This window comes from Bos indicus x Bos taurus, chromosome 10, assembly GCF_003369695.1.
Source record: "Bos indicus x Bos taurus breed Angus x Brahman F1 hybrid chromosome 10, Bos_hybrid_MaternalHap_v2.0, whole genome shotgun sequence".
In the NCBI taxonomy this organism is placed as follows: domain Eukaryota; kingdom Metazoa; phylum Chordata; class Mammalia; order Artiodactyla; family Bovidae; genus Bos; species Bos indicus x Bos taurus.
Genome location: NC_040085.1, coordinates 32,495,126 through 32,522,391, shown reverse-complemented (window position 1 = coordinate 32,522,391; position 27,266 = coordinate 32,495,126).

Genomic DNA, 27,266 nt, shown 5'->3' with positions numbered 1-27,266 from the left:
AGTTCTTCATAAAAAGTGCTTTAAATTCTTCTAAGAATTTTATAAAGTGAGAAAAACACCCTTTTCCACCTCCTCAAAAAGAAATGCTTCTAAATATAATTATTTTCATGCATTTTGAAGTCACAATAGCAATGTTTGTAGATTCAAAGTCATTCTCTTTTATAAATGAAATGGAGGCTATCTTCAATTCCAGTTGCAAATTGCTGAGGAATTTAACTTTGTTTCATTAATATTCCCTCTTAAAAGAATTTCTAATTCACAGCAGAGGACTAAGCTAAGGTCAGCAATTACGATGGCAGAGTAGCAGAAACTATTAATGACAGGCAATATTGCAGCTACCCTAATGCCCAGTGACAGCAGTTCATGTCAGGCTGTTAAACAGATCTAAAGCACATAGTTTGCAGCAAGTAGCTTTCTAAAATCATCTACTTGAGCATTCTATTTCACAGTGTAAAGTGCTCACAAGGAAGATATGCACAGCCCTGGCAAACGGAGAAAACTTTTCCTGGCCAATAAATAGACAAATAAATAAAACCCTCAACTGAATTGCTGAAGAGGATATGTGGGTATAAAATCAAGACAAGAAGAGTTAGATAGAATCATGGTATCTGTGTCCACAGAGACAGTCTTTACATCTTTTCAGGAATAGTCAAATGCATTCTCAACTTAATACTATTCACTATGATTAGTACTGGAGGATCTGTTTAGTACAAAAGACTGCCACGTTTCAGTTCAGTTCAGTTCAGTTCAGTCGCTCAGTCCTGTCTGACTCTTGGGACCCCATGAATTGCAGCACGCCAGGCCTCCCTGTGCATCACCAACTCCTGGAGTTCATTCAAACTCACATCCATCAAGTCGGTGATGCCATCTAGCCATCTCATCCTCTGTCATCCCCTTCTCCTCCTGCCCCCAGTCCCTCCCAGCGTCAGAGTCTTTTCCAATGAGTCAACTCTTCGCATGAGGTGGCCAAAGTACTGGAGTTTCAGCTTTAGCATCATTCCTTCCAAAGAACACCCAGGACTGATCTCCTTTAGAATGGACTGGTTGGATATCCTTGCAGTCCAAGGGACTCTCAAGAGTCTTCTCCAACATCACAGTTCAAAACCATCAATTCTTCAGCACTCAGCTTTCTTCCACGTTTCCTAGTATGCAAAAGGTGAAGCAGATTCATGTCATTTCTTTGCACCTCAGTTTCCTCATCTGTCAGTGAAAACACTTCTTACCCTTCCCAAAGTAAAAACTAAAACATAAACAAACATCTGATATATCAGCATGTCACTTTTCTCAAGGACCCTTAATCATTTACACAAACCATGAACTCAGAAATATTTCCAAAAGGCCCCAAGTATAAGAAGCAACAAAAACAAATGAGAGCAATTAAAAATGAAACAACTGAAGTGATCTTATATTTATCAATTTCACTAACCAGGAAAAAATAATGATTTTCCCCTGGCAGGTGGTAATGATTTTTAATTAAAACCAAGTCCACCAGCAGAGCCACAAAAGACAGAAAAAGAAGGTGCAGGGAGAGGATAAGGAGAAGAAAAAGAGAAAAAAAAAAATGAGAGGAAGAAAACTTTGGAAAAATGAGGTGGATGAACCTAGAGCCTATTATACAGAGTGAAGTAAGTGAAGAAGAGAAAAACAAATATCATACATTAATATACATATATGGAATCTAGAAGGATGGTACTGACAAATCTATGTGTAGAGCAACACTGGAGACACAGACATGGGGACAAGAGGAAGAGTGTGAGATAAATGGAGAGAGTAGCATGGATGCATATACACTAACATATGTAAATAGATAGTCAATGGGAATTTGCTGTATGACTCAGGGAACTCAAAGGGGGGCTGTGTAATAACCTGGGGTGAGGGGGAATAGGTGGGAGGTGGGAAGGAGATTCGAGAGGGAAGGGTCATAAGTACACCTATAGTTAATTCATGTTAATGTATGACAGAAATCAAACCAATATTGTAAACCAATTATCAATCAATTAAAAATAAATATTTAAAAAAAACAATAAAAGAAAATAGGATGTGTAATAAAATCACAAGCTGAGTGAAAGTAAAGCATAAAACTAATGAAGTCAAAGTCCAAATTATCATCCAGCCTTAGACTATGCCCTAGGTTTGTTACCCAACACACAGGCATGCATCCTAGATCACAGAGGCATGACTCAGCAAGACAACGTGAATGGTCTAGTACACTGATTCTCAAACTGTTTTGACCATGAACCGGAGTTTTCTGGTTGATTTTTAATGCCAGAGTGAAACAAAAGTTTTAGAAAACAACATTAAACCTGACCAAGTGTGATAGTCTCTAATATAAACTATCAGGTTGAACTGTGAAATTGCCTTTCATTTGGTGAAAAACAGTAAAATACTCAGAATTCTATTTCATTCCAATAAGCTAATATTTAAACTACCATGCTTTTCCCTTTTAAAATGTTGTTCAAGATCCATTAAATTGTTTTCAAAAGTTACTAATGGGTCATGACTCATGATTTGAGTCTTAAACACATCAGACAATTACTAGCACAAAATACTTTCAAATGGAGCAATTTGAATGCAGTATCAGCTTAAAGGACTAGGATAAGCAGTATAATTAGAATGTTAAAAGGAATGGGGTGATACTGTATATAGAGGCAGAAAATTCATATGGAGTATAGTCATAACATACCAAGTTTGATTCTAACTGCTAAATCAAAACCAAGAAAATAGTGAAAGATCTTGAACATCTAGCATATAGTAAGTACTCAGAAATTTTTTGTTGAGCAAACAGAGTCACAAAGGGCATGATTGGTATTCTCTTCCCTTCCCCATGTGGCTTCTAAACTAAAACTAGGCTTCTAAAACTAAAAAATCCCTAACTCTTATCCACTTCAGATGTAGCATGTTAGTGTGTTAATACACACTATTTGATTAAACAGGTACATCACAGTCCCAGGACTTGGGAATAAGAAAATACATTCTTATCAGACAAAATATTTTAAAAAGCTTAGTGCTTAGTTCCCAGGAGCCAACCAGGGTAACCAATAAAATAATAAAAACAAAAGTAATCAATAAGCCAATAATGGAGGTAGAATTGAATACTAAGGAGTATTGAAGAAAAATATAGATTGTACAGACACTACCCCAGACACAAGGAGATTATGCCACATACTTTCTCCCTGTCAACCACCTACTTTCCTCATCCTCATTCCTATCCAGTTTAGATTTCATTCCCTATTATCTTACTAGGGCTTCCCAGGTGGCTCAGTGGTAAAGAATCTGCCCACCAAAGAGGAGACGCAGGTTCGATCCCTGGGTCAGGAAGACCCCCTGGAGAAGTAAATAGCAACCCACTTCAGTATTCTTACCTGAGAAATCCCATGGACAGAGGAGCCTGCCAGGCTACAGCGCATAGGGTCACAAAAGAGTCAGAAACGACTTAGCAACTAAACAATTATCTTACCAATACCTCCACCTCACCCTTTGGTCAATTTACTTTCTGAAGAAACTCCAGTTATTCCAACTATTAATATCTACCTGCACGTTTAGAGGCAGCCAGCTGAAATCTGCTGGGGGGAAAAATTACATAGTCATGCACATTAATACTATTTAAATGTATGCCCTTAAAAATAATCCTCAGCCTTTTTGGTAGTCATAAAAATGTGCCACTTGATCTCCTGCTGTAAAAAAGTTTAACTGACCAATGTCCCCAGCTACTGGGCTCTGAATCCAACCCATGTTTAAGCCTAGGCCACACTTCCTAAGAACCGCTTCTAGCAATGAGTGAGCATACCAGGGGTGCCAATGCAGGGACACAAGCCCATTCTTGTGAGATGTGGCCCAGTTTGGGCATGTAACTTTGGCTTGAGAATTCTACATCAGCCTTACCAAAACTCTGTAGGAACTGTGCTACATTCTAAGAGTTCCTACCCAACTCTCCTTCCTTTGCTCTCTCCTGTGCAGTGGTTTAATTAGCCTGTTTATTTGAAGACTCTCCCCATCTTCCTTAGCCCCTTCCTCATTTTTTTCTTCACAGATATTTCCCCCAATAAATATCTTATATTTCTAATCTTATTTTGGCATTTTCTTCTCAGAGGACCCAAACTAACATTGCCTTCTTCCAAAATAAAATAGCTGATATTTGAGGAATATTGTTAATTACTTAAAACAGTGCCTGGCACATAGCAAGACTATATAAATGTTTAATGAAATAAATTAATAAGTTGAATTTTAAATATCCTACTTCATTCTAAGTGTATTTATATATTTGTAATAACTGAAGATATGTTTCATGTCATTCTCAAGCCACCCTTTTCAATAATTATATTAGTACCTCTGCTTTAGAGTTGAAGAAAATTCAGTCTTAGAGAGACTGAGTGGTTTGCCCAACTTCATAAAACTAGTAACTGACAGAGCACACATTCAAACAAAGGTATTAATAATGTGATTTTAGTTTCCATACATTAAACTATTATGATTAATCACTCTTCCTTTCTGCCATAGTCAAACTTCTCAGAACATTGTCTCTACTTCCTTACCATCTGTTGCCCATGATACCGCAAGTTGGTGCTCCAACTACTCTATTAAAATTACTAATCTCACAGTACGCTCCACAGTCAATCCCACAGGTCTCTTGCTTCAACAGTGTTTGGACAGAACAGACACAGGGAAACCCCTTGCTCCAGCCTCCAACCTTTAGTCCAGTCACAACCTTCATAATCAGCCATTCAGCTGTACTCGATCACCTGGACCGGCCAACACCAGTTTTTGAGCTTAACTCCTGATTACTGATCAACCATGAGCTCCCAAATTTGTCAGAATCATTCTACCGCCATGAAGGCCACTGTCAACTGCCTGGTCAACATGCATCTGTGGGCCTCCGACACCCACCTCTCTCTGGGCTTCTGTTTTGACCAGGAGGATGTGGACCTCTTTTTCAGTGAATTGGATGAACTGACCTAAGAGAAGCACAAGGCACCAAGAGTCTCTTGAAAATGCAAAACCAGCGCAATAGCTGTGCTCTCTTCCAGGACATGCAGAAGCCATCTCAAAATGAGTGGGATAAAATCTAGGGTGGTGTGGAAGCCACCATTCTCATGGAGAAGAACCTCCACCAGGCCCTTAAGATCTGCATGGCCTGGGGTCCACCCACATAAACCCCATCTCTCTGACCTTAGGGAAAGCTACTTCCAGGAGCAGGTGAAACTCAAGAAGATGGGGTGGCCACCTGACCAGCCTCTGCAGGCTGGCTGGTCCCCATGCTGCGCTGGGTGAATATCTTTGAAAAGCTCACCTTCAAGCAGGACTAGGAGCCTCTGGAGCTCAGTGGCCTTTGAGGAGCCCCCTAATGTCAGGGGCTTCTGCCTGAAGCCCCTCTCTGCAGCCACTAGGTAGGTGTTTATCCACTCTGGAACCCTTTCTCAAACCTTGGGCCAAATAGAAACAATAAAGCTTTTTATGGCAAAAAATAAAGAAACAAAATAACTCTTTGCAAGACCAATGTCTCATTTTCCAATGCACAGTATCAATACATTTCTCAGCCTCTATTTAACTTGATCTTGCTGCAGCATTCAACAATGTTGGATACTCTTTTTCTTAAGATGTTATCTTCCCTGGTCCAGGTGACTTTTATTCCCTGTTGCTCCTCTACCATCTGGCAGTATCTACCTGCTTCACTGACTCCTCAGCCTCTACAGCTCTCTTGAATGTCAATATTTCCTCAGATACCTGTCCAATACTCCCTTCCATGGCTTCAATCACTATCTTGTACTTATCCTTCCCATATCTATATATCTCATCAAAATCTTGTTCTTGAGCCTAAACCCATAAACCAGCTGTCTAAAGGATATTACACTTCACTGAGCCATTGGCACTTCACCCTTGGAGTAAACCAAAGGATATCATCTCCTCAAAAACCTGCTGCAGCTCCTGCTTACTCCAATCTCATTAGCTTACATTACCCTTATCACAGTTTCCTAATCCAGAAGCTGGGATATCATCTTTATTACTTTGTTCTCTTTCACCACCCAGATACAGTTACTATAAACCTCAAGTGAAGTGAAGTGAAGTGAAGTGAAGTGAAGTGAAGTCACTCAGTTGTGTCCGACTCTTTGAAACCCCATGGACTGTAGCCCACCAGGCTCCTCTGTCCATGGGATTCTCCAGGCAAGAATACTGGAGTGGATTGCCATTTCCCTCTCCAGGGGATCTTCCCTACCCAGGGATCAAACCTAGGTCTCCCACATTGCAGGCAGACATTTTAACCTCTGAGCCACCAGGGAAGCCCCAATAAACCTCAAACTACCTTCCAAATTAATCTAGTGCTCTCCATTTCCACTCTACCATTTTCATTCAAGTCACTACCATCTCTTAACTGGATTATTGCAACCGATTATTGGTATCTTTACCCTTATCCCAACCCAATAGTGACTACTGGATTCCCAATCAATTCCAATAGTGACTATTAATACATGCAAACATAATTAACAAATAACCAAATAAGTTATGCTATATAAAGCCCATCATCATTATCTGTCACTGATCTTTGCTTAGTTATCTCTCACTACTTATACTCCAGCAATACTGAGTTGTCTTCAGTCTCCTGAACTCATTGTATTGTTTCTAGGATTTTATGCATACCATTCTCTCCAACTCAAAATACTCTTCTCCTTATACATCCCCACCTTTCACCTGACTAAACTCTCCTCATCCTTCAGACTTTTGCTTAGAAAGTCTTTCTGGAAAGTTATACCTAAACCCAGACAGCAATTGTTTCTAAGATTTTCCCAGGAACTGTTCCCAATATTTCCCTAATATGATTACATTCCGTATTTTAATTATGTTTCTTACTACCTTCTATATTGAGTCACCATTCTAGAATGTCAAGAATCATCTCTTAGAAGCCCAGTACCTGGGTCAATACCTGGCATAGCACAAAAGTGCTTGATAAATATTTGCTGTGAAAATGAGGTAGATGAATCTTTATAGAACATGTTTGCAAAATGCAAACATAAGAACTAGACAGGTGAATCACCAACAGAGGTCTTAAATTTTACTTCTAAACTCACAGAGAACAATTCAACAAGCTCTAAAAAAAACATAAATTTTAATATTAAAATTTAACAAAACATAAGAAAATGCTTCTCACACTCCACCTCCCTTCCCCTGCAAATAATATCTGCTTAGAAATAATTTTTATCTTGCTAAACAACTACTGAATAAAGGGAAAGTCAAAGTGGAGGTTATGAACTAAAGGCTTTCTCACATAAAAACTTCCGTTTTGAGTTTTTATCATAAAAGACTCTAAAGGTGTGCACCAAATTCCAATTCTTCCAAGAACATAAAAAGCTGAAAATAGTATCACTTCAAGGCTAACAATAAGAAAAAATCTAGATAAGCTAAAAATTCAGCTTTGAGCTCATCAAAGAGCTGAAATCATATATCAATCAAGTATCTAAGAGAAGATACACAGAGACTTTCTCACCTTTGGAGAAAGATGGGAGTAACCATACAAAACAGGTAAGAAAAAGTCAGATAAAATTTTAACAAATTCTTAAGCCCAAGCATGAGCTAGTGCAGAGCAAAGAATCTCTAGTACCCACAGAAACAAGAGGAATTTATACTCACTATTAAGACCTTTCTTTAAAACTCCATGGCATGGGAGTTGTGCAAGAAAGCAGATAGAACCTCCCTCAGTAACACAGACATACAGTTGGGTATTACCCAGTGATAAGGACAAGGGGGAAAAAGACAACTAACCCTCTGCCTCAACTCTTCTTTCAAAAGACATAATCCTCCAGGGTAGAGGGAAACAAACCTATTGCCTTTAGGGCATAGAGAAAGGCTCATTGCTGCTTGGGGAAGAATAGAATAAAAAGCTTCTATGTTGGGGGAAGAAATAGGAAAACAGTCCTGAACCCAGGATCTTAAACTAATGGTAGATGTCACATACCACTGGGGCATACATTCTCCACAGGATAAATATCTTCCACGAAGTGGGCAACACTACATTATTTGTAGGCAAAAAATAAAATAAAATAAAATCTAAAATATTAATTCACTATGGCCTTCCAAAGGGCCACAGTATATAAAGACAAACAGTATATTTCTGGTATTAAAATTTCATAAGAAGTCAGGAAAAAAGTATCTTAAAACACTCCTTAGTAGATGATATTACCAAAAAAAGTTGAGAAACACTGCACTGGGTGAAGGGGAGGATACTTTCTCCTGATTAAAATCTTTAATATATACAGGGCAGAGTTTGAAGAAGTGGCAGGAATGCTAAGAAGATCTCACCCCAAAGGCTCAACTCCAGTCTCTAAGTAAAAGGTATTTTGAGGGAAGTTTGAAGCCTGTGTTGAACTGAAGGTAATCATAGCAACAATAAAACCAAATTTCTCTTCAACTCCTGACCAGTTTGACTCAGTCTTCACACATACTTCCTGAGAAGAGGCAAGCTCATTCCCACATATAAATATTATTAACTTCAGTGTCTTTTGTTCTACAAGATGTCCAACATTCAATCAATTAAGAGACTAACAAACAAACAAGCAATCAACAGAATCAGATTCAAAGATGACCTGGATGTTGAAACTATCAGACAGAGAATTAAAATAGATATGATTAACACATGAAAGGATATAGCGAGGGGGGGGGTGGAAATGTGAACAATTTGTATTCATAAATGGGAACTTTTAACCAAGAGATAGAAATATAAGAAAGACTCAGATGTGGCTAAGATGGCAAAGTAGAAAGACCCTGAACTTCCCTCCCACAAGCACACCAAAATTATAACTAATTACAGAGCAACTTCTATGAGAATGAACTGAAGACCAGCAGAAAAGATTTACCACAACTAAAGATATAAAGAAGGAGCCATAATGATGAAGATAGGAAAAGAAGAGATGTAGTTTAGAGTACAGTCAGGACTCTCAAGCCTGTGTCAGTGACACACAAATAGGAGGAAAATCACAATCTTAGAGGTCTTCCCCAAGGATCTGAGAGTTCAAGACCCACATTGGGGTCCCCAGCCTAGGAGTCCAGCACCAGGGAGATAAGCCCCCAAAATGTTTGGCTTTGAAATCCAGCAGGGCTTAAATTCAAGAGACCCAGAGAAATATAGGAAACAGACTTGGCTCATAAAGTGTACACACAAAATTTCACACCTTGAGTCCCAGCACAGAGGCAGTAATTCAAAGAGAGCCTGGGTCAGAACAACTTGCTGATTTTGGAGAACCTCCCAGAGAAGCAGGAGTCAATTGGGACTCACTTTGAGGATGGAGATAATGGCAGTGCCCATTTTGGGGAGCTCATTCTATGGCAATAAATTCAGCACTGACAGGTACAATTCTGGAATTCTCCCTCTAGCCTATCAGTACCAGGAGCTTACCTACCCACCAGCAAGCTGGAACAATCCCCACAACCACTGAGCCATGCGCCTAGTTATAGCCAGTAATATAATTATAGTCATATAGTTATATAGTTTTATAGTTATAAAGTTTCATATATATAGTTGTACATGAACTTCATGGTAATCACAAACCAAAAATTTACAATAGATGCACACGTAAAACAAAAAAGGAATCCAAACATAACACTAAAGAGAGTCATCAAATCACAAGAGAAGAGAGTAAAAGAAGAAATGAACAAAAAGGCCTACAAAAACAACTCCAGGAAAAGCGTTTGATAAAATTCAATATCCATTTATGATAAAGTATTAACAAAGTAATTATAGAGGTAACAAACCTCAGCATCATAAAGGACAAACCTACAGCGAACACTACACTCGATGGTGAAAAACTGAAAGCATTTCTAAGATCAGGAACAAGACAAGGATACATACACTCACACTTTTATTCAACCAAGTGCTGAAAATCCTAGCCACAGCAACAGACAAGAAAATGAAATCAAAGAAGTACACATTAGAAAGGAAGATATAAAACTGCCACTGTTTGCAGGTAACAAGATACTACATATAGAAAGTGGAAACAGTGACAGACTTTATTTTCTTGGGCCCCAGAATCACTGCAGATGGTGACTGCAGCCGCAAAATTAAAAGACACTTGTCCCTTGGAAGAAAAGATATGACCAACCTAGACAGCATATTAAAAAGCAGAGACATTACTTTGTCAACAAAGGTCCATATAGTCAAAGCTATGGTTTTTTCAGTAGTCATGTATGGATGTGAGAGTCGCACACAAAGAAGGCTGAACACTGAAGAATTGATACTTTTGAGCTGTGGTGTTGGAAAACACTCTTGAAAGTCCCTTGGACTGCAAGGAAATCAAACCAGCCAATCCTAAAGGAAATCAACACTAAATATTCATTGGAAGGACTGATGCCGAAGCTGAAGCTCCAATACTTTGGCCACCCGATGCAAAGAGCTGACTCATTTGAAAAGATCCTGATGTTGGGAAAGATCATCAGGCAGGAGGAAAAGGGGACGACAGAGGACAAGATGGTTGGATGGCATCACTGACTCAATGGACATGCATCTGAGCAAACTCCAGATGGTGAAGGACAGGGAAGCCTGGCATGCTGTAGTCCATGGGGTCGCAAGAGTCAGACACAACTGAGCAACTGAACAACAAGAAAGATACCACCAAAAACTATAAGAACTAATAAATGAATTCAGCAAAGTTGTAGCATCCAAAATTAATACACAGAAATCTGTTGCATTCCTGAAAACTAGTTACAAACTATCAGAAAGAGAAATCAAGAAAATAATCTTATTTACAATTCCATCAAAAGGACTAAAATACCTAGAAACAGGTTTAACCAACAAGGTAACAGGTTTATACTCTGAAAACTATAAGACATTGACAAAATAATTTGAAGACAACACAAACAAATGGAAGTTTATAATGTTCTCATGGATTAGAGGAATTAATATTGTTAAAATGGCCATACTACTCAAGACAATCTACAGATTCAGTTCAACCTCTATCAAAAGGCCAAGGGTAGTCTTCACAGAACTAGAATAATTCTAAAATTTGTATGGAAACACAGAACACCACATGTAGCCAAAGTAATCTTGAGAAAGAAAAACAAAGCTGGATGTATCAAGCTCTCTAATTTCAAACTATACCACAGAGCTATAGTAATCCAATAATATGACAATAGTACCAAACAGACGAGGCATAGATCAATAGAACAGAAGAGAGAGCCCAGAAATAAACCCATACTTACAGGGCCAATTATCTGTAACAAGAAGGAAATAATATACAATGGGGAGAAGATAGCATCTTCAACAAATTGTATTTGGGAAACTGAACAGCTACATGCAAAAGAATGAAACTGGACTATGTAATACATAGTATTATGCATTACATAAAAATTTCTTATGTAATAGAAATTTCTTTTCTTATGTAATGCATAAAAATCAACTCAAAATGGACTAAAGATATAGATGTAAGACCTGAAACAATAAAACTCTTAGGAGAGAACAGACAGCACACTTTCTGACATCTATGCAAGCAATATTTTTTTGGATCTGCCTCCTCAGCAAAGGGAAACAGAATCAAAAAGTAAGAAATGAGATTACATCAAATTAAAAAGCATTTTCATAGTGAAGGAAATTATTAAAATAAAAAGAGCCTACTAAATGGAAGAAGATATTTGCAAATATATATATGATGAGATGGCAATATCCAAAATACATAAACAGCTCATACAAACCAACAACAAAAAACAAACTTGATTAAAATGGACAAAGAATTCCCTAGCAGTCCAGTGGTTAGAATTTGGTGCTTTCACTGCCGTGGCCTAGGTTTAATCCCTGGTCAGAAAACTAAGATCCACAGGCCACATGGCACAGCAAAAAAAAAAAAAAAAAAACACAGAGGACCTGAATAGACATTTTTCCAAATGAGCTATATAGAGGGTCAACAAGCATATGAAAAGAAGTTCATCATCACTAATCATCGGGGAAATGCAAATCAAAACCACAATGAGATGTCACTTCACACTTGTCAGAATGACTATCATCAAAAAGATGACAAATAACAGTTGTTGGCAAGGATGAGAAGAATAGGAAACCCTCATGCACTGCTGGTGGTATTGTAAATTGGTGCAGCCATTATGGAAAACAGCATTATTCAAAAATTTCACTTCTGGTTATTTACCCAAAGAAAACAAAAGTACTAATTCAAAAAGATATATGAAACCATTGTTCACAGTAGTATTATTCACAATAACTGAGATATGAAAGAACCTAAGTATCCACTGATAGATGAATAAAGAAGATGTAATATGTGTACATATACATATATGTACTCACAATAGAATGTTACTCATCCATGAAAAAAATAAAAAGGTGGCATTTATGATAATATGAACAGATCTAGAGGGTATCAGACTAAGTAAAATAAGTCAGACAGAGAAAAGACAAATACCATAAAATCTCCACGTATATGGGATCTACATATGTGGAATCTAAAAAACAAAACAAACAAACACAACAAAATGAAAACTCACAGAGAACAAACTGTTAGTTGCCAAAGAAGAAGCACTTTGATGGGTGGGCAAAATAGGTGAAAAGGGTTGAGAGGTACAAGCTAAGCTAAGCTAAGTCACTTCAGTCGTGTCCGACTCTGTGTGACCCTATGGACTGCAGCCCACCAGGCTCCTCCGTCCATGGGATTTTCCAGGCAAGAGTACTGGAGCGGGGTGCCATTGCCTTCTCCGAGAGGTACAAACCTCCAGTTAAAAAATAAATAAGCTCAGGGATGTAATATATAGCATAATAAGTATGGTCAATAATATTGTAATAACTTGATATTAGTAGATTTATCACAGTGATTATTTTACAGTGTATGAAAATGTCAGATCACTATGTAGTATACCTGTTATTAACATAATATTGTATATCAGTTTTATTTCAATTTAAAAAAATGAAAGCTTTGTGCTTAGTTGCTTAGTTGTGTCTGACTCTTTGTAACCCTGTGGACTGTAGCCTGCCAGGCTCCTCTGTCCATAGGGATTCTCCAGGCAAGAATAGAAGTGGGTTGCCGTTAACCTCTCCAGAGGATCTTCCCAACCCAGGGATCAAACCTGGGTCACCTGCATTGCAGGCAGATTCTTTACCACTGAGCCACCTGGGAAGCCTATTATATCACTATATGGAGTATGTATTTAACTTGAGAAGTTGATTTTATTGCCAACTTATCCTACTATATTTTCTTTAACTTCATCCTAAAATCCCTATGTATTTCTATTGGATATAATTTAAACCTCAAGATACAATAAACTATATACTCTTGAGGAAATTTAAGGTTTTTTTCTCCTAAGATTGTTGATAATACAATTAGTCACAGGTAGTGACACTAACTGGAAAAGGAAATGGCAACCCACTCCAGTGTTCCTGCCTGGAGAATCCCAGGGATGGGGGAGCCTGGTGGGCTGCCGTCTACGGAGTCACACAGAATCGGACACGACTGAAGTGACTTAGCAGTAGCAGGGGCAGGAGAATAGCAACAAAAAGAAAAGATAATCTTAAAGCTACAGGAGACTATCTAAAAGAATTTGTTGTTGTTGTTTTAGTCTCTCAGTCGTGACTGACTCTTTGAGTCCCTAGACTATAGCTCGCCAGGTTCCTCTCTCCATGGGATTTCCCAGGCAAGAAAACTGGAGTGGGTTTCCATCTCCTCCTCCAGGGGATCTTCCTGACCCAGGGATCAAACCTGCATCTCCGGTGTCTCCTGCATGGCAGGCAGATTCTTTACCACTGGTGCCACCTGTGAAGACACATGTACCCAAATGTTCACACCAGCAATATTTAAGTGTCGATTAACAGATGGATGGACAAAGAAGTTTTGGTATAAAATGTGCAATGGAATATTGCTGGCCAATTTAAAAAAATGAGATTCTGCCACTTAAAACAACATTAACCAGATAATTAAATAAAGAGTATGTTATGTTCTTAGAGCTATTTTGCTCATCAAGATTTTACCCTCCAAAAAAAAAAAAAAGAACATGGATGGACCTAGAAGGTATCATGCTTAGTGAAACAAGTTAGACAGAGAAAGACAAATACTATATGTTATTACTAATATTTGGAATGTAAGAAACCAAACAAAGGAATATAACAAAACAGAAACAAACATATAGAGAGAACAAATTGCAATTAACAGTGGGGAGAGAAAACAGTGGGAACAAAATAGGGGTAGGGAATTAACAGGTACAAACTACTATATATAAAATAAATAAGCTACAAGGATACAGTGTACAGGACAGGAAATCAAGGCAATAATTTATAGCAATTTTAGATGGAATATAATGCATAAAAATATTGAAATACTATGTTGTATACTTGATACATAATATATTGTGAATCAACTAATGGCTCAGTCAGTAAAGAATCCGCCTGTAATCCAGAAGATCTAAGTTTGATCCCTAGTTTGGGAAGATCACTGGAGAAGGAAATGGCAATTCACTCCAGTATGCTTGCCTGAAAAATCCCATAGACAGAGGAGCCTAATGGGCTACAGTCCATGGGGTCGCAAGTGTTGGACACAACTTAGTGACTAAACCACCACCACCCTAGATATACAAATCAACTGTAAATCAGTAATTCAGTTGATATATTGTAAATAAACTATACTTCAATTTCTAAAACTGTGGTATATCTATATAGTGAACTCCATATAGTCACTAAGTCGTGTCTGACTCTTGTGATCCCATGGATTGTAGCCTGCCAGGCTTTTCTGTCCATGGGATTCTCCAGGCAAGAATACTGGAGTGGGTTTCCATTTCCTTCTCCAGAGGATCTTCCCAAGCCAGGAATCAAACCCAAGTCTCCTGCATTGCAGGCAGATTCTTTACCAGCTGAGCTATGAGGGAAAACCTTATAATGAAAGACTACCCTGCAATAAAAAAGAACTACTGAGTTACACAATAACATGACTGAGTCTCAAAGACTTTAGACTAAGTGAAAGAAACCAGTTTCAAAACATTATATGCTGTATGCTTCCATTCATATGACATTCTCAGAAACTAGAAGTTAGAGTGACCATGAACAGATCAGTGGTTTTCCAGACTTCTGAAGTGGAAGGAAGATGTGACTACTAGGGGATAGCCCAAAACCATTTTTTGGAGTGATGGAACTGTTCTGTATCATGAAGATATTGGTGGTTACAGGAATCAATACATGTGCTAGAATTCATAAAACTATGCACTAAGACTATATTCATAAAATGGTTATAAAATTAAAAATAAAAGGGAAAATAAACCAAAGAGATATGAGGATGGCAGACCTTTACTTATCTTCATTGTGTTTGCTTTGGTTTTTTGTTTTAATTCAGGAGTTTTAAAAACTTCTTTTAAAAATATTAGCCTTGAGTTGAGGAGAGGGTAAGATGTCTGGACAGAGTAACATGAAAACTTACATCACCATATGTAAAATAGATAGCCAATGGGAATTTGCTGTAAGTCTCAGGGAACTCAAACGGGGGCTCTGTATCAATCTAGAAGGGTGGGATGAGGAGGGAGATGGGAGGGAAGTTCAAGAGGGAGGGGACATATGTATACCTATGGCTGATTCATATTGAGGTTTGATAGAAAACAACAAAATTCTGTGAAACAATTATCCTTCAATTAAAAAATAAATAAGTTTAAAAAAAACATTAGCCTTAGAGCAGCGGTTGTTAACATGTGGCCTCTAGACCAGCACCATCAACATTACCTGGACTTAAATTCTCAGGCCCCATGCCAGACCTGCTGAATCAGAAACTCTTAGACACCCAAAACAGAAATAGGTTTAGTAAGTTTTCCAGGTGATTCTGATGCACATTAAAGTTAAAAACCACTGTCTATAGAGAGGTTTCTCTCAAGCTTGGTACTATTAACATTGTGGTCTAGATGATTCTTTCTTTAGGGGGACAAGGAGGATTGTCTTGTGCTTTGCAGCATCCTGGCTTCTACCCACTAGATACAGTAGCAACCCCCCACCACCCATCATGATAATCAAAGACATCTCCAGATATTGCTAAATGGCTCTGAGGCAGAAACATTGCCGTGGTCAAGAATCATTGCCCTAGAGTAAAACCCTGTTTACAAAAGTTACCATTTTTCCTTCTAAATTTTAATGCACATCCATTTTTTTCATTGGCTTCCCATTTCCACATATCTTCTCTTCTGGGCACAAATGTCCATAAGTCATTAATTGTTTTATATCACAGTAAATTTAAGTTTCATAAGCTAGAAATAAGCTCTGTTAGAAGTGGATGTGAATTAAACAAAAGCTATAATTCAGAGTTAATCTCCTGGTTATTTGTAGTAAGTGCTTTGTCAGTAAAAATTTAGTTAGGTCCATGATGGACGGGACTGACTTTAAAAAGCCTATAAATACAAATGCTGAGGTTTTGTTTTCCTAAACATTCAGCGGAAAGGCATAGCATATAAATACTCACTATTGCAAAATATTGCTGATTACTCCCCCATGCAGAATAAAATTACCTACCCAGATAAATTCAAGTATATATTACAAAGCCTATTCTACTTAAAAGTTCAATTCCAACCTTCTGGGAACAAACTTTCAATCATCTCTTAATCCTGCCCTCTCATTCAGACCACATTCTGCCATTTTATTGACACATGGATTGTGAGACACTTTGTGAGTTCAGTTCAGGTCAGTCGCTCAGTCATGTCCAAATCTTTACAACCCCATGGACTGCAGCACACCAGGCTTCCCTGTCCATCACCAACTCCCGAAGGTTGCTCAAACTCATGTCCATCAAGTCAGTGATGCCATCCAACCATCTCGTCCTCTGTCATCCCCTTCTCCTCCTGCCTTCAATCTTTCCCAGCATCAGGGTCTTTTCCAATGAGTCAGTTCTTTGCATCAGGTAGACAAAGTATTGCAGCTTCAGTTTCACCATCAGTCCTTCCAATGAATATTCTGGACTGATTTCCTTTAGGATTGACTGGTTTGATCTCCTTGCAGTCCAAGGGACTCTCAAGAGTCTTCTCCAGCACCACAGTTCAAAAGCATCAATTCTTCACAGTGCAGCTTTCTTTATGGTCCAATTCTCACATCCATACATGACTACAGGAAAAACCATAGCTTTGACTAGATGGACCTTTGTCAGCAAGGTAATGTCTCTGCTTTTTAATATGCTGTGTAGATTGGTCATAGCTTTTCTTTTCCAAGGAGCAAGAGTCTTTTAATTTCATGGCTGCAGTCACCATCTGCAGTGATTTTGGAATCCAAGAAAAGAAAATCTCTCACTGTTTCCATTGTTTTCCCATCTATTTGCCATGAAGTAATAGGACCAGATGCTATGATTTCAGTTTTTTGAATGTTGAGTTTTAAGCCACCTTTTTCACTCTTCTCTTTCACTTTCATCAAGAATCTCTTTAGCTCCTCTTCATTCTCTGCCATAAGAGTGGTGTCATCTGCATATCTGAGCTTACTGATATTTCTCCTGGAAATCCTGATTCCTGCTTGTGTTTCATCCAGCCTGGCATTTCGCATGAGGTATTCTGAAAATAAGTTAAATAAGCAGGGTGACAGTATACAGCCTTGACATACTGCTTTCCCAATCTGGAACCAGTCCATTGTTCCATGTCCAGTTCTAACTATTGCTTCTTGACCTCCATACAGATTTCTCAGAAGGCAGGTAAGGTGGTCTGGTATTCCCATCTCTTGAAGAATTTTCACAGTTTGTTGTGATCCACACAGTCAAATGGTTTAGTGTAGTCAATGAAGCAGAAGTAGATGTTTTTTTGGAATTCACTTGCTTTTTCTTTGATCCAACAGATGTTGGCAATTTGATCTCTGGTTCCTCTGCTTTTTCTAAATCCAGCTTGAACACCTGGAAGTTCTCGGTTCACGTACTATTGAAGCCTAGCTTGGAGAATTTTGAGCATCACTTTGCTTGCATGTGAAAATGAAAGTGCAGGTTGACCCTTTGTGACCCCATGAACTATCCGATTCATGGAATTCTCCAGACCAGAATACTGGAGTGGGTAGCCTTTTGCTTCTCCAGGGGATCCTCCCAAACCAGGGGTCACACCCAGGTCTACCACACTGCAGGCGGATTCTTTATCAGCTGAGCCACAAGGGAAGCCCAAGAATACCGGAGTGGGTAGCCTAACCCTTCTCCAGGGGATCTTCCTGACCCAGGAATCGAATCAGGGTCTCCTGCATTGCAGGTGGATTCTTTACCAACTGAGCCATCAGGGAGATGACTGCAATTGTGCAATCATTTGAACATTCTTTGGCATTGCCTTTCTTTGGGATTGGAATGAAAACTGACCTTTTCCAGGAAGAAGAGAAGTGAGCAAAACATAAAGAATAGAAGACAATGAAGTAGGAGGAAAACTTGGACAGTTTGGTGAGGGGAAGCAAAACAAAACAAAACAAAAAAAAATGTTTTAGCAAAGTATGTCAAGTGCTGCTGGGCCTTTAAATGAAATAGAGAATTCTTTAAATGAAAATAGAGAATTCTTTATTCAATATGACAAAATACTATTTGGTGATTTGAGACCATAATAATAGTTTCAAGAGACTGACGGGAATGAAAGACCAATTGTGCAATTCTAAGAAAATGTGCTATGAAAAGGATCAGTGATAAAGGGAAGTAGTTGAGAAGAATAAGCATTCAAGAGTTTTTTTGCTTGTTTGTTTTGTCTTGTACGGGGGCTTATGCTTCTGACAAAAGTTAGGAGTTCATAATTCAAAATCAAGAGACCTTTGCAGGAAATTTTTTTGAACAGCAAGAGAGCTACAGCCTAAGTGGAAATGATGGTAGAATTCTTTCCCTGTCTTCTTCTTACTCAAAATGACAACTTGATAAGCACTTGACAACTGACCATACTTTCTTCATGAGAAACACCCCTCTCTTAGCTTCCATGCCTCCACCCTTCTTGATTTGCATTTTCCCTCTCAGCTATGCCTTTTTAGTATCCTTCTTGGCCAACCTCCAAGAACTGGATTTCAACCTGTACTCATTAAACTTCACCTATCCTCATTGAATGTTCTCATTGTCTGCTCTCTTTTGAGTTCCATGCCCTTAAATACATCCTATATGCTTCCAGCTCCCAAATATACCTCCTTAGCTCTGAATTTTCCTCTAAGTTTCAGACTCCTATAGGCAACTGCCCACTCTACTTGAATGTCTAATGTCTAATAGGCCTCTCTAACTTACATTGTCTGACTCCTTTTTTTTTTTTTTTTTTTTTACATTATCCAACTCTTGAGTCCCTCATGCCTCCTACTCCCAACAAATGTATTCCTTCCCACCACAGGAAAGAGCATCACTATTCACCCAGGCCAAGAACCTAAGAGCTGCCCTTGAACTCTTTATCTCCTATATCCAATCAATCAGTTCAACATCTCCTATATAGTATATGTTCAAGCCATCAGTGGCTGTCCACTGCCAGGATCTCATCTAAATCACCACCATCTCTTGCCTGAGCCTCCATAATCTATCTGATTTCCCAGCTCCTTTCTTCCCCTGCCCATCTTGAAAATTATTCTCCACAGAGTATTCACTTAAAACATAAAGCATATCAGATCACTCCCCTCTTAAAATATTCTTAGCTTCCCTCTGCTCTTAGAATAAAATCCAAAGTTCGCATCTTGGCCCACAAGGTACTGTGTACCTTAATGGCTCTCTTCCACTCCAAAATTACCTGATTCCTCTTCTCCCTTCCTCTCTCATTTTACTTCAGCTATATTGGTCTGCTTTATGCTTTTCAAATATCCAAATCATTTTTTCCTTTGAGTCTTCTAAAATGCTGTTCCCTCTTCCTCTGGTTTTTGCAGAGCTCACTCTTTCTCATTTTCCCAGATTCAATTCAAATGTATCTCCTCAGAAAGCCCTTTCCTTTCTAAACACACTCTCGTATGCCCTCACTTTATAAATTGACTCAGTTCATTTTCTGTATAATACATGCCATAATGTGTGATTATTTTTTTGATTCATTACTTTACCTATTTTTGTTTTTCCCCATTTACCTCTCTTGGACCCTGCTCTTTCAACAGCATCAAGACCAATGCCTGGGACAATCTGATATTCAGAAAGCATTTTTTGAAAATTAATGAATAAACAAATGAAAAAACTTGTATAATAAATTGCTTTTGGCAAATTCATGACTGATCATTTCCTTCTAATTGCTCAAACTGATTACTTAATTACCTATTTTATCATGCTAATAATCCATGTCAAGCTCAGCAATCTGTAGATCCCAGAGTCTACTGCTTATCTTTTAGAAAATCAGGATATTTATTCATAATTTGCTTTCTATTCAATTCCTTATAGTCCACAAAATGAAGACCAACTGAAATTCATAATTGCTGTGGGATTTTATCTTCAAATCCTTTCAGCTTATATATTTCATCTGGGTCTGAACATACTTCATCTGAGCCTGGAGACCTAAACTTACCGAAAGAAAATGAATGTTCCCCATCTCCTCACCTGCCTGAGACTTCAATTTCTCCTGAACATTATATGTTCTGCCCTTTCCAATTTTAAGATTTCTCCCCTTGATGTAAAATGAAAGTTCAATTGAAACTGCATCATTCTATCTCTAATTCATCTGTGAGCATTACATGATCTTCAGTAGAACCATTGTCTTCTCTCCTTCTTCAAACCCAAATCAGAATTTTAATATTTTTCTAGCATTTTTGTGAAATTTATTTTACTCAAGCTTTAGCTACCTTAAAAAAAACTTTTTAACCTTTCATTATCATAAGCCTTTCCTTTCATTATATATAAATATATATATATATTCCATTATAAATATGTGTACCTCTCCATTTATATATATGTCTCATCCATTAAATATGTGTTTTCCATTTACATATTTTCATTTTAAATTATGTGTGTGTATATGTGTATATATAGATAGATAGATATAGATATATCTCATAGGTAAGTTGATAGATTGGTCTATCGTTTAGATTTATACCAAAAATTATTATCTGGTGTTCTTACAATGACCTCTTTTCCCCTCTCTTTAGATTTATTTGTTCTTAAAGTAAGAACAAATTTTTAGAACCCTGTTTCCCTTATAAGCAACAGCTTACTCAGAATCCCAGATCAAAGGATTATACTTGTATTTCCTATGAATTTACTTTTTTAATTTTCCCTAAACTTCCAGAAATTTTTCATTAATCTAACATTCCTTGTCTTTTTCTATAGCATAAGCCCTACCTTAAAAAATCAATATCTTGCAGCTGACAACCCTATCCCAAGCAAAGATGATATCTTCAGAAATAAGAATGTATTAAAATGAGATCTACATTGCTTGGCAGTCAAGATAACAGCCACCTTGTATTATTAGGCAGGACTTACTACTACAGTGTAGAAAGAGAAAACAGGACAGAACAAGAAAACTTTTTCTTGATTCTGTTTTGCCAGAAGGCTGGTAAATTCATGCCAGTGTCTAGTGTTTATGACATATAAACATAAACACAACTGCTAAAGTCTCCTCTCAAGAGAGTAATTGTGACACTGATTTCCCACATCCAGAGAAAAGAAATTCTCCTATTATCTTCCCTCCTCTCTGGAGGAATAAAATCCAAACACTTGTTATAAATCTCCTGGCACATGAGTGGCCCCCACTCTCTCTTAATAAAAGGGCACATTTCACTTTTCTCCAAGCAAACTTCATGTTCTTGTATTCCCTGTTGTCCCAGACACGTTTTCTGGGTGTCTTGCATCCCTAGGACAACTCCTGTATCAAAGAGGTAGGTGTTACTACTTCCTGGTGAAGAATTCCTTGAGCATATTAATCTTGACTCAAAGGAGAACTTTATCCTTAATCTCTATATGTGTTCCACTAGACAATCACTTTAGAGTTCTATTTTAGAATTTGTAATCCCATGATATTTGCTATCATCTGACATCTGACATGTTTTTGTCCCCAAAGTTTTCCATTACTTCAATTTATAAATTTTCCAATCTATTATCTACTGCACTAATTCATTAGCAGTAGAAACTCATCTTTCTGCCACTTTGTTCCTCATAGTAATGGAACATGTTTCCAGCTTTCCACATCTGGCTATTGTTCCTCTATTCTATTTAATCAAGCCCAAGTGAGATTTGAGTATTTCAATATAACCTTAGGTGGTGGTTGTTCTCTTTCTACCACAAGAAGTAATAACAATAACGCTCTTTACTGGTGTTGTTTTGTTTTGTTTGCTTCTCCATCCTCAAATTTGCTTTCTTAACTCTAGATTCTGTCTTATAAAGTCCTCCACAGTGAGAGATAAGAAATCGAAGTCCAAGATCTGCCACAAATATCTATTGTTTAAACAAATTCTGCCCTCTTTCAAATCCTGGACAGGGTTAAGGGTTAGTCCACACAAGGAAATCTTCCATCAGTCCAGTTTGTAGTCTGAGCTTTATTTGTCTGTAATTAGTCCCATTTGATTCATTTTTACTGCACTTCATAATTAATGCACATTCTCATGGAGGTGATATCTCAATCTCATAAATTCTGGCCATATTTCCCCAAGCGATCCACCAAGTGTGTGTTTCCTCTACCTACAATAACTGTGGTCACCCTGAAACTCATCTAACAATGTCCACAATGATCAGTAGTGAAATTTCCAGTTTAAATACCTCAAGTCTGTACAAATAGTCTATAATCACTAGCGCAGCTTTTCCAGTCATCCAAAAAGCTCTCAATATTGACTCCCTGTCTACAACTTTCAGAAGGCATTCGTTAATGTTTCATAGTCCTGGATAAACTCTAGATCAGTTTGTTGAATTTTCTGTATGAGATCTCACTGTCTATTATTCGTTTTAGTTCTCAGTTACCAGGAATAGTTAAATTAATCCTCTCTTTAACAGAGTTAAGAATGTATGTGTTTTCTTTACCCTTTCCCATGTATGTACCCTGACATCTAATGTCTTCAACTCTCTCCCCAAAATAATTTCTCTCTTTCTCTAGCTAAAGGCAATCTCACCCTTCCTGTGCCTTCCACTGCCCCACTGTTCTTCTTATCACTGCCATACCTAGAACTATTTTGTGGCTGAGTCTATTCTTCCCAAGTTTCTAAGCAAATCTGAGTCCTGAAGGCAATGTGCTGCATACATATTTCAGGTGTCCTTATTAGGTCTCAATTTGTAATTCCATAGAATTTTTTTCCTCTATCTCAACCGAAGAAAATTACCTAGACACTATATAATAAAGGCTAATATTCTTCTTTATATGTTCTTTGATATATCACCCTCAGGTATTGGTGAAATGCCCAATGATTAAGTCCACAGGGGCAACCCTGATAACAAATAACTCCTTTTGAAAGAAAAAGTAGAAACAAACATGTCAATTTTCTTATTTTTATGTAAATATTTGATATTGATATTTTAATTTTGTCTTAAGATATAATCAAACAAAACATGAAAAACAATTTATTTTTTAAGGTGGGAAATTTTTTTAATAACTTCTTCATTCATCTGACAAATCTTTATGCATGCCCCCTAAAGTGTACCAAGCACAGCATTAAATATTTGAAATATATAGATGTGCAAGTCACTGGCCCACCCCTTGAGACACAGAGAAATAAACAGGTAGTGGCAATTTACAGTGATGAATGTTATGTTGGGTGAAGATGTCATAGAAGCACTGAAGAAGGACATTTTACTTAGATGGAGCTGATGTTTTTGGAAGAAAAGTGAGCACTGATTGGGAAAATATTCTTAGAGAAGCTGGAATTTCTAAGAGCTATTAGGATAGATGAAGTAGCAACAGGATAACAGTCCAACAAAATGTTCACGGAGATAGAAGAACACGTGCAAAATAGAATAATAGAGACAAAGGAAACAATAACAAAAAGCAATGAAACTAAAAGTTGGTTCTTTGAGAAGAGAAACAAAATTGACAAAGCTTTAGACAGACTCATCAAGAAGAAAATAGAGGACTCAAATCAATAAAATAAGAAATAAAAATGAGAAGTCACAACTGACACCACAGAGATACAAAGGATCTTAAGAGACTATTACAAGCAACTGTATGTAAATAAAATGGACAACATAGAAGAAATGGACAATTTCTCAGAGAGGTACAACCTTCTAAGACCAAACCAGGAAGAAATAGACAATATGAACAGACAAATCATAAGTACTTAAACTGAAACTGTGATTTAAAAACTTCCAACACACAAAAGCCAAGGACCAGACAGCTTCACAGGCAAATTCTATCAAACATTTAGAGAAGAGGTAACACCTATCCTGCTCAAACTATACGAAAAAATTGTAGAGGAAGGAACACTCCCAAGTTCATTCTATGAGGTCACTATCACCCAGATAACAAAACCAGACAAAGCTATCACACACAAAAAAGAAGCTATCACACAGGCCAGTATCACTGATGAACATAGACACAAAAATCCCAACAAAATCATAGCAAACTGAATCCAAAAACCCATTAAAAGAATCATACACCATGATCAAGTGGCATTTACCCCAGGAATTGCAGGGATTCTTCAACATACACAAATCAATCAATGTGATACACTATATTAACAAAATAAAGAATAAAAATCATATGGTCACATCAACCCCTGGAGAAGGAAATGGCAACCCACTTCAGTATCCTTGCCTGGATAAATGCAGAAAAATCTTTTGACAAAATTCAACACCTACTTATGAAAAAAACTCTCCACAAAGTGAGCGTAGAGGGAACCTACCCGAACATAATAAAGGCCATATACAACAAACCCATAGCAAGCATCATTCTCAATGGTGAAACTGAAAACATTTCCTTTAAGATCAGGAACAAGACAAGGATGTCCACTCTCCAGTTTTATTCATCATAGTTTTGGAAGTCCTAGCCATGGCAATCAGAGAAGAGAAAAAAATAAAAGAAATACAAACTGGAAAAGAAGAAGTAAAACTATCACTGTTTGTAGATGACATAATACTATATTTGGAAAATTCTAAAAAGCTTCCCAGAAAACTACTAGAGCTCACCAATGAATTTAGCAAAGTTGCAGGATACAAAATTAATACCAGAAATCTCCTGCATTCTTATACACTAACACAAAAGATCAGGAAAAAAAATAAGGAAACAATCCCATTTACCATAGCATCATAGAGAACAAAATACCTCAGAATAAACCCGCCAAGGAGGCAAAAGACCTGTACTCTGAAAACTATAAGATGTAGATGAAAGATGTCAAAGATGATACAGATAGATACATCATGTTCTTGGACTGGGAGCATCAGTATTGTCAAAATGACTATACTACCCAAAACAATCTACAGAGTCAATGCAATCAATCCCTATCAAATTACCAATAGCATTTTTCACAGAATTAGAACAAAAAATTTTACAATTTATATGGCGATACAAAAGACGCTGAAGAGCCAAAGCAATTTTGAGAAAAGAAAACGGAACTAGAGGAACCAAGCTCCCTGACTTCAGACTATACTATAAAACTACAGTAACCAAGACAGTATGATGCTGGCACAAAAACAGAAATATAAATCAATGGAACCATCACCTAATCTATGACAATGGAGGCAAGAGTACACATGGAGAAAAGACAGTATTAAATAAGTGGCTCTGGGGAAATTAGACAGCTACATGTGAAAGAATGAAATTAGAACATTCTCTAACACCACATAAAAAACAAATTGAAAATAAAAGACCCAAATGTAAGACTGGACACTATAAAACTCTGACAGGAAAACATAGGCAAAACACTCTGACATAAATCACAGCAATATCTTTTTTGATCCACCTCTTAGAGTAATAAAAATAAAAATGAAATAAACAAATGGGACTGAATTAAACTTTAAAGCTTTTGCACAGCAAAGGAAATCATAAATAAAACAAAAACACAGCCCATAGAATGGGAGAAAATATTCGTAAACAAAGCAACTGACAAGGAATTCATCTCCAAAACATACAAACACCTCATATAGCTCAATATCAAAATAAACAATACCAACCTAAAGGGGTGGGATGGGGAGGGAGGTTCAAAAGGGAGGGGATATTTGTATGCCTATGGCTGATTCATGTTGAGGTTTGACAAAAAACAGCAAAATTCTGTAAAGCTACTATCCTAAATAAAAAATAAATTAATTTAAAAATAAATAAGTAAATAAACAAACAACCCAATCAAAAATGGACAGAAAATCTAAATAGACATTTCTCTAAAGAAGACATACAGATGGCCAACAGGCACATGAAAAGATGCTCAATATCATTAATTATTAGAGAAATGCAAGTCAAAATTACAATGAGATATCACCCCACACTGGTCAGAATGGCCATCATCAAAAAATCTACAAATAATAAATGCTGGAAAGAGTGTGGAGAAAAAGGAACTCTCCTTTACTTAGGGAATGTAAATCAGCACAGCAACTATGGAGAACAGTATGGAGGCTCCTTAAAAAACTAAAAATAGAGCTGCTATATGATCCAGCAATCCCACTCCTGGGCATGTATTCAAAGAAAAATATAATTCGAAAAGATCCATGCACCACAATGTTCCCTGAAGCACTATTTACAATGTCAGGATATGGAAGCAACTTAAATGTACATTGGCAGAGGAACAGATAAAGGAGATAAGGTACATATATACAATGGAAAATCACTCAGCCATTAAAAAAAAAAAACCAATATAATGCCATTTTCAGCAACATAGATAGACGTAGAGATTTTCATACTGAGTGAGGTAAGTCAGACAAAGACAAATATCATATGACACCATTTATATATGGAAATAACCTCTTTCAAAAGGGTACCAATGAACCTATTTACAAAACTGAAATGGAGTCGTAAGTGTAGAAAACAAATTTATGGTTACCAAAGGAGAAAGGAGAGAGAGAAACTGGGAGACTGGAATTGACATATATACACTACTATATGTAAAAGATATAAGCCTACTATATAGCACTGGGTACTCAATCCTCTGTTATGACCTATATGAGAATAGAATCTAGGAAAGAGTAGATATATGTATAACTGATTCACTTTGCTGTACAGCAGAAACTAATACAACACTGTAAATCAACTATACACCAATAAAAGTTAATTTCAAAAATCCTAAAAGAAAGAGCAGGAAGAAGCAATTTCCAAGAAATAAGTAAAGCATGCAATCAAAAACATAATAATAAAATCAACACAACACTTCGTACCAATATATCAATAAACCTTGAGGATTTTAGGAATGTTTTGAGTATTCAGAGATGACAAAAACTAGCATTTCTACAAATAGTAATGTCCTGAAGCAAGAAACGGAGAAGGCAATGGCACCCCACTCCAGTACTCTTGCCTGGAAAATCTCATGGACAGAGGAGCCTGGTGGGCTGCAG